Below are 10000 nucleotides of genomic sequence, written 5' to 3'. Positions count from 1 at the left end.
CGCCCCACACACTCACCGACCCCAAACAACCACAACACAAACCTCCACCCTACCACCCACCTACACCCCCAACACACAACAACCACCGCACCCACCCACCACACAACACTACAAAAAACTCACGACACCCCACCAACACACCCCAACAACCACAACCCTTAACCCCCACAAACAACATCACCACCCACACACTTGTCACCACCACAACCACCACCCACCCCAACACAAACGACCCACCAACACCACACAACACAGCGCACCACCCCATCACAACCACACACCACACACCCGCAACCCACACACCTGACCTTACCACCACCCCACTCACTACACTACCACCACTACGAACAAAACACCACCTACACCTCGAAAACATCAAAACCCTAACACCACACACCCCGCAACACACTCACCAATACACACCACAGCTACCCAACACCCCCACTACAGCACACACCACACACCCCACACCACCAACCATCACAACAGCACCCCACACACCAGACCACACACACACACACCCCACCACCCCTTGAACGCAACCCCCACGACACAGATTCGCAACACACTACTACACCCACCTCGACGCAAACTCAACAACCCACCACCATCAACCTACACAACACACCAACCCCACTCACAACAAGCACCCACACTCCCACACACCACGTACACACACACCACCCCACCACCAACAATCCACACAACACACCCCACCGAACACACACACACACCCACACACACGCACCGACCAACCCTGCACCGACCTCCAACTTCCCCCACACCCCACCAAACACCACCCACACACACTCACGGACACCTCACAACTTCCCCAAAACCCCACACACTACGCCCGAACAACCCTTCACACCCCACCGCAATCACACTACCAACCCACCAACACCCACACACACAACCCGACACCCCCAACACACACACAACTTAACACAATCCCTCCAACTACCACCTCCACCCACTCAACCCACCCCCACCCACTAAACGCAACAACACCCCACCTCACAACACGACCCCCACAACACCAACACTCCCACGCCCGAACGAACCCACAACACCTAAAACCCTACAGACACCCAGACACACCATCTCGTATCATCACACCACACACCCATCCACACCAAACAAACCACACTACCATCACACCCACCCACAACAACACAACCCACGACCCAACCACCACCACCCCACACTACCGCGACACCTGCCCCAAAACGCCACAACCACCCCACACTCCACTCACCCACTCATATCGACCTCACCTCACACCCCCCTCCCACCAATTTTACAGACCACCACCACCACAACACAACCACACACACCCCAACAACTCACTACTACCTTTCACCACCGAAACTCCAACATACGCACCCACTAACCAACAGCAACCACCGGATGATGACACACCACTACACCATAACCTCCACAACCATCCACAATCAACACACGACACACACACACACCCCACCAACCACCCCACAAACAACCCACCAACACACCCACACCCGAGGGGGGGGGGGGTGGTGGGGGGGGGGGGGGTCCACGCCAATAACAACCCCCACACGCCCCTAACTCCATCCAAACATTAGTACCTCAACTCCACACCACCCACACCTACACACTTCCCACACCAACCCCTACACCCCACCCGACCCCCCACAGAACTCTCCCCACAACACAACCCAACCCCCAACTCCCCCCCACACAACCCCCGTCCCAGCGCACCACGCCCACACCACACCCCCACAAACACAACCACCACCCCCACACCAGGACACCACCACATCCCCTCACACACACAACAATCCACTACACAACTACCTCACAAACACACACCAACACCAACCCCGTAGACTATTACCCAACACGCACCACCTACTACCACACCCCATACCACCACAACCCCCACAAACTCAACCCACAAACCACAAACACAGAGACACACCAACACCACCACTCACCACAACCCACTCAACCACACACGTACCACCTACACTACACCCCCAGCACGTTACCACCCCACCTACCACACACACCCACAACCACACCACCCCCACCCCACCACGCCCCCCACCTACAGCACCCACCACACACCCACTACCCACACACCGGCCCTAACAACACTTACAACCACAAAAACAAACCAAACACACAACAACACCCTACCAACCCCCACCCCACCCAACCCGCACCCACCACTCACAACAACCAATCACAACACACAACCACACTAACCACACCCACCACACACCACCACCCCCCACCAACCACCACATCTCACCCCACCCTACACACACCCCAACAACAAACACCAACCACCGCACCCACACACCACACCACCCCCACCACACAACCCATCACCCCTCTACATCACCCACACCAATACCCCAAATACGACCCCCCTCAACCCAAAAACCCACACGACCAAAACGCACCACTACAACAACGACTTCAAAACCCACAGACCACAACCCACAAGACGACAAACCTCGTCATGTCAACCACACTCCCACCCCACACAACTACTAACAATCCACTTCACACGATCCCGTCCCACCCCGTAAACAAGCCCACCCCTCCACAAAACCCCCACTCACCACAACCCACCAAACCCAACCCCAACCACAACATACCCAACCGCCAACACCATAGACCCCGCAGCCTACACAACAAGACACGACCCCTACACCACACCCACACAAACACGCCACACCAACAACAAAATCAAACACCCAACGCCATCCAACACAACACCCTACCCAGCACAGCCGAACCACCAACACCAGACTTCACTCCACAAAAACCCCAAAACACCCAAGCCAAGACCACCACACCACCCCCACCCGACACAAACCCCACAACTACCCCCCCCCACAATACAAAACCCCCACAAACCAAAACAACAGACGAGATTTGGGATGTGGACAAAATAAATAAGCAGGGCCCCGAACCCCCACCACACCAATATTCCCAAGCGCGCAACACCCCCTGAGGACCCTGAATCTAACACACAGCACACCAATTACCACGAACAACACAAACCTAACGACACAGCACCCCCACACCACAAACCACAAAACCACCACCTAAACCCACCCCCTCTCACAAGCACACCACCTCCAGACCCAAACACCAACCTTCCACCCACACCGACAACACAACCATCCTACCCCCATCCACCATCACCGTAACCTAACAAAATAGAAACCTCATCCAACTCGAACCTCCACACCCCTCAACACCAGCACACCATCATCCAACAACACCTCCACCCAGCACCACCTACAACCACGCCCGCCTAACACGAGCGCGTAACAAAATCCCCAACCAGACACCACTACACCCACCACCGTACCACCCCAAACACCCCTCAGCATCCGCCTACCACCCAACTAACCCATTCCTCAACCTCCTCCTCGCCCACCCCTATCCTCATCCTCCCCTCCCGACCCCCCCACCGAAACAACCACACACATCACACAAACTGACCATATCCAAACAGAACGCACCCCACTACGCCAGTAACCCACGTAACCTACTAACCCTCCCGCCTCGCTCTAACCACACCAGCCCGACTAACAACACCACACCCCGCCTACACTACGCTACCGATGATCACCCATCCCCACACCACCCCACGACCACCACCAACCTCAGCACAACACCAACCACTCACCACAACCCCACACCCACCACACCGGACCCCACAACCACCCCCACAAAACCCCACCCACCACTACCCCAACACCACCACATACCACACCACAATTCCACCAACACCACACACATAACCCCACCACACCATGATCACCCCCACACACACACACAAACCACACACTCACATAACCACCCCCCACACACCCCACCCACACAACTACTAGGACTCACACACTCCCACCACCTACACAACACATACACATACACCACCAAGGGACCACCCACCACAACACCAACCCACCAAACACCCCACTACCCAACAGACCCACTACCTACCACACCCCGCACACCGACACGAACACCCACAGAGAAAAACACACCAGACCCCCCACCACCCGACACATCACCACCAACCCCAACCATTAAACCACCAACACCACTACACACCTAACCCACCCACTCATCCACACAACACACCCAAACTCCCACACACACGAACACAAAACAAACCTACACACACCACACACACACAACTACCAGACCCCACACTCCAATCATACAACAGCCACCACACACACACCCACACCCTCCACTCAACCACCCACACACAGCCACAACACCACCACACAAGCAAACAACTGCCCCAATACACACCCCAACACCATCAACAGACACCCCACCCAACCCACCACACCCCTCAACCACTACACACCCCGCCACCACACACCCTACCACAAAATCCCACCACAACACCACCCTCCAACACCTACAAACCCACGACCACACCCAACCAACACACCCTACAAACACCACACAACACACCCCACACACCCACACCAAAACCAAACAATCCCCCCCCCCACCCCAACACCCGACAACAACCTACTCACACAACCACCTCACACAACACCCCCCCCACCACCACACCTCCAACCACACAACCACAAACCTCAAACACACTACCCCCCCCACACACCAACACACCACAATCAAAACTACACACACCTACCCTACAACCTAAACCACACCCACAACCACCACCAACACACAACCAACCAACCACCGCCTAACCACCCACAACCCACCACCTACCACCACAGCCACACACCACCAAACCCCCCATACACCACGCACATACACACAACACAGCTACCGGCACCCACCAACACCTCACATACCACACACGAAACCCCCATCCCTTGCGACCACACCCACCCACACCGCTCGCACCAATCACACACGCACACCCATAACAAACACCCACCACACACACACACACACCCAACCCACTACTCCCTATCACACCACACCCCACCACCAACCCACATCCATCCCACCGCACACAAACCACCCCCCCCCACCCTTCAACACACCTACCATCCAAATACACCCACCAAGCACCTCCACCGACAAACACCTAACCCCACAACCTCACACCCACCACCACCACCACACACCAACACCCCACTCGACACAAGCACCACAACACAACTTATGTACACAACCACCACACCACCCACACCCAACCGCCGCGACCCTACCACACACCACCACACCCCTAACACACCAACACACACTACACAACAACCACACACGATTCCAACTACCTCAACCAACAACCAAAACTTAACCCAACCCCCCCCCCACAACCTCCTCAACCCTACCCGCCCCCCAAACTAACACACACCCCACAAACTCCCCACCCACTGCCAACAACCAAACCAACAAACAAAAAACCCACTCGACTCACTCAATCCCCCACCTTACAACAACAAACCCCAACCACCCCAACCACCCTACCACGCCACCCCACCACGCACACCCCCACACAACCCTCACCACATACAACCCACCCACACACCACCCACCCCACCAGCATCACCACACAACACAACAAACCACACACACCAAAAGCCAACCAAAACATACCCCACCCCCCACCACCCAACACCAAACACACAACACCAATCCTCCCCACCCACCTAAACACACACAACACAACCAAACCACAAAACCACTCCCCCACACAACACACAACAAACCTTACCAACACACCCAACACCAACCTTCTGACACCCCGGCACGAACCCACGTACACCACCAACCACACACAACAACCCACCACACCACACCCACACCCCCTACCCCACCCCACCAACTATCCCACCGCAAAAAACCCCAACCACACCCCTGACTCATACCCATCCCGAACCCCAAACACCCCGGAGGCCCGCCTACACAACACAAACACAACTACCTCCACACCAACTACCACCCCACACTGCCACGACCCACCCAACACCGAACCCCCAACACCCCGCCCCACAGACTCCTCGGCGACCCCAACCACATCACCCCGCCCCCCCAACCACACCACTCGCTACCCTCCCCCACCACAACCCAACACGAACAACACCACACCCACCACACTACCCCACACTACCCCCCAGCCCCACCAGGACACACCACCCTGCCACTAACACCCTACCTCCTACTACCTTCCCACCCACCCCCCCCAACACCACCAACCGAACACACACACACACCCACCAACCACCCCCCCAACACCCAACCAGGGAATCCCCTCCGTATCCCAACCTTCTCAAACTACACAACCAGCACGCCAAACTCCAAACACACACCACCCCACAACACCCCACCACGACCACACACCCACCACACACACACTCACAATCCAAATTACACCCCCACTTTACCACACACAACACACCACCACCACACCCAACACACCAACGACACCCACCCCACACCACCGACGCAACAACACAACACTACACACCCCACCCTACCCACTAAACACACCGCCACTCCTACAAACACCAGCCCCCACGACTACAACTCACCACCCATAATCCACACCTGCGCCCAGTGCTGAACCCCCAACCCCGACACCACCCAAAGCCCAGACAACCACCAACCCCCCCCACCTCTACACCACACCTCCCACCCCCCTCCAAACACACACCGAACCTAAACACAACACACCAAACATCCACCAACAACACAACGACCCCTCACACACCCCAACACGCAACAACCACAGCAACCCACACACACACAACCATACACCAACCACCCTCACACACACTCACACACACACCAACCCCCACCCCCTACACAACTCACCCCACACCCGACCATCAACTTACGCACCACCAACGACAACACAACAAACCACCACCTCCAACCACCAACAGCGACACAACACGCCCCCCAACTCAACCCACCACTCTACTCCAACCCTACCAGACACACTACGCCAACCACCCACCACACATACACCACCACCATGTATATACTCGACCACCCCCACACACCACACCCTCACAACCACACCACCCCCACACAAACCAACCCCACCCACCCCAACCAACCCAATCACCTACCTCCACCACAGACAAGAGTCCACCCTCCCCAATATAAAACACACCCCCTCTCCCCCACAACTCACCCAACTCCCCCGCGCACCGCACAACTCACGAAAACCCTCAAAATCCACTCACAACACTACCCCCACCCCCCCCCCCCAAACACACCACTACCAAAGGATCACACACACCACCCACCCCCCTAACCAACCCACCGACCACCATATCACAACACCACCAACACGATCCCCCTCACCACCCAACACAACCCACACCACACCAGACTGGTACAACACCCACCCCCACAACCCATCAACTCCCCCACCCGCATCCAACACTAACACACAGAACACACTCCCCCAAACCGACAAACACATCACATCACACCCACACCGATGTGACATCCTCAACTAAACCACCAACCACACCCCACCAAGTACTAGACCTCGCAACTCACTCGCAACCACCCCACCCCCACCCCCACAAGACTACAACGAACACACAACTAAACATCTATAAACACCCCTAACACAACTCACACCACATCATACGACCACCACACCCCACGCACCCATACACCTACACCCACCCCTCCCCACATCAACACACGACCAACACCACACCCCCTCCCAACTCGACGCAGCCACCAACAACACAACACCAACCACCCCACACACACCAAAACCCATCCCCACACCAACACTCCCCCACCACCTCACTACACACCCAACACACTCACCTCAACCACCACCCCGACGCTAGTCACACACCCCATAACACTCCTCCACACAACACCCGTCATCCGTACAAAACACACACACACACTACACCACAAACACACCAAACCCACCCCACAACCTAGCCCCCCACACACTACCACTACACACCATCACAACACACCCACACCTATCACAAACCCCCCCAAACACAACCACCGCCCGACCCACCCACTAACACACACCTACTCGTCCCCCACCACCCCACCAACCATACACCACCCAACACCACCCACCACACCCAACACAACCACCCCCACAACCACAACAACACACCACCCCAACACCACCACTACACACAACAACGTCTACAACCAACCAGAAACTTCCACAACACCCACACCCACCCCCCCACCGACCGCCCACCCACACTCAACTACACCCCCACCCCACCAACTCCACACCACAACCACCACCACCCCACAAGGCGACTCAAACACAACCTCCGACCACCTCCCCGCCCATCAACCACCAACCACCCACCTCAACCCTCACAACTACCAAAACCCCCCCCCCACCCGCCGCACGCTCCAAAACAGCCCCCTCCACACACACCCCAACACACACCTCACCACACCACTAAACCACCAAACAACACACCTCCCCAACCCCACTATCTAACATCCATCACGAACCACCACCCACCCGCCCAAAACAAACCTCTCGACCAAACCTACCACCCAACCTCCACGACACCACCCTCCACCAACCACCCACACCAAGCCACATACACACCCCCACAACAACCACACCACCACCATACAACCAACACCACCACACCACACAACACCAACAAACCACCCACTCATAACCCCCCCAAACACGAAGCCCTCACACACCCACTCCAGACCTCACCAGCAACACCCCAACCAACCACCCCCCCACACTAACCCAACAAAACAACACCACACCACCCACCAACAACCACAACACCGCCCCTACCACCCGACAACCCACACCCTCCAGCCCACTCCCACCCACACACTCCCCCCCCAAACACTCACCATAACCCCACACTCACACCCTACACCCACCCCACACCCACAACCCAACCCCAACTTCACAGTACCACACGCACCACCACATACCCACACACACACCACAAACACTCACACCACACCCCACACCGCGGTGGACACCAGACGTACACCAACACATTCAACGAACACGACTACCACCAACAACACCACCCACCCACACACCCCACACACCACACCAAACCCATACCAACCTAACAAACCACAACCACCACACATAAACTCAATCACACCCACACAGACACCACCACTAAAACACCCCCCCACACACACCTAACACACCCGCACCACACACACCAAAACCCTACGAACCACCCATACCACGCCCCACCCACCCCACCCACAACCACCCTTCCCCCCCACACTCCCCACCCAAACCCAAAACACTCACACCCCACACTACACACACACAACACCAACCCAGCCACACAGCAACAACACCCCAACCATCGCGACCGCTAAACACACCAACACATAACCCACTCCCACTATACCACCTCCACCCCGACCCACTACACCCCCTACTCAAAGTCGCCCTCCCCCACCCCCTGCCCCTCCACAACCACAACCCACTAATCACACGACCACCCACACACCCACATAACACGACCAGACCCACGTACAACACCACAACTGACACACCCCACCACTACCCACCAACCACCACCACTCCGACTACACCCCACACCACCCCAACACCGCATCCACCATCCGCACACTGACCACACCAAAAACCCAAACACCCCGACTAACCGTACACCCCACAACACACACTACACCACTACTCACTTCCACCACACACACGACACACCCACACACACACACACTCACACACAACCCCCTACACACACACACCGACACACCCAACACACACACACACACTCATCATCCACACACAGCCCCACACCACACACACACACTACACCACATCACACACGACCCACACACACACACACACGCCAACACACACTACATCCTCAACACATCCACACATCTCACACACACATACACACACACCCACACACACACACACACACATCCTACACCACCCACACACACAGCACCACACACACCACACAGACACACACACACAACCACACACACACACACAGCACCCACTCACACA

Source organism: Penaeus japonicus, unplaced genomic scaffold (genome assembly GCF_977035675.1).
Source record: "Penaeus japonicus unplaced genomic scaffold, GWHDUDI00000001_assembly GWHDUDI00000022, whole genome shotgun sequence".
NCBI lineage: Eukaryota > Metazoa > Arthropoda > Malacostraca > Decapoda > Penaeidae > Penaeus > Penaeus japonicus.
Note: the sequence above shows the minus strand (reverse complement) of the source record.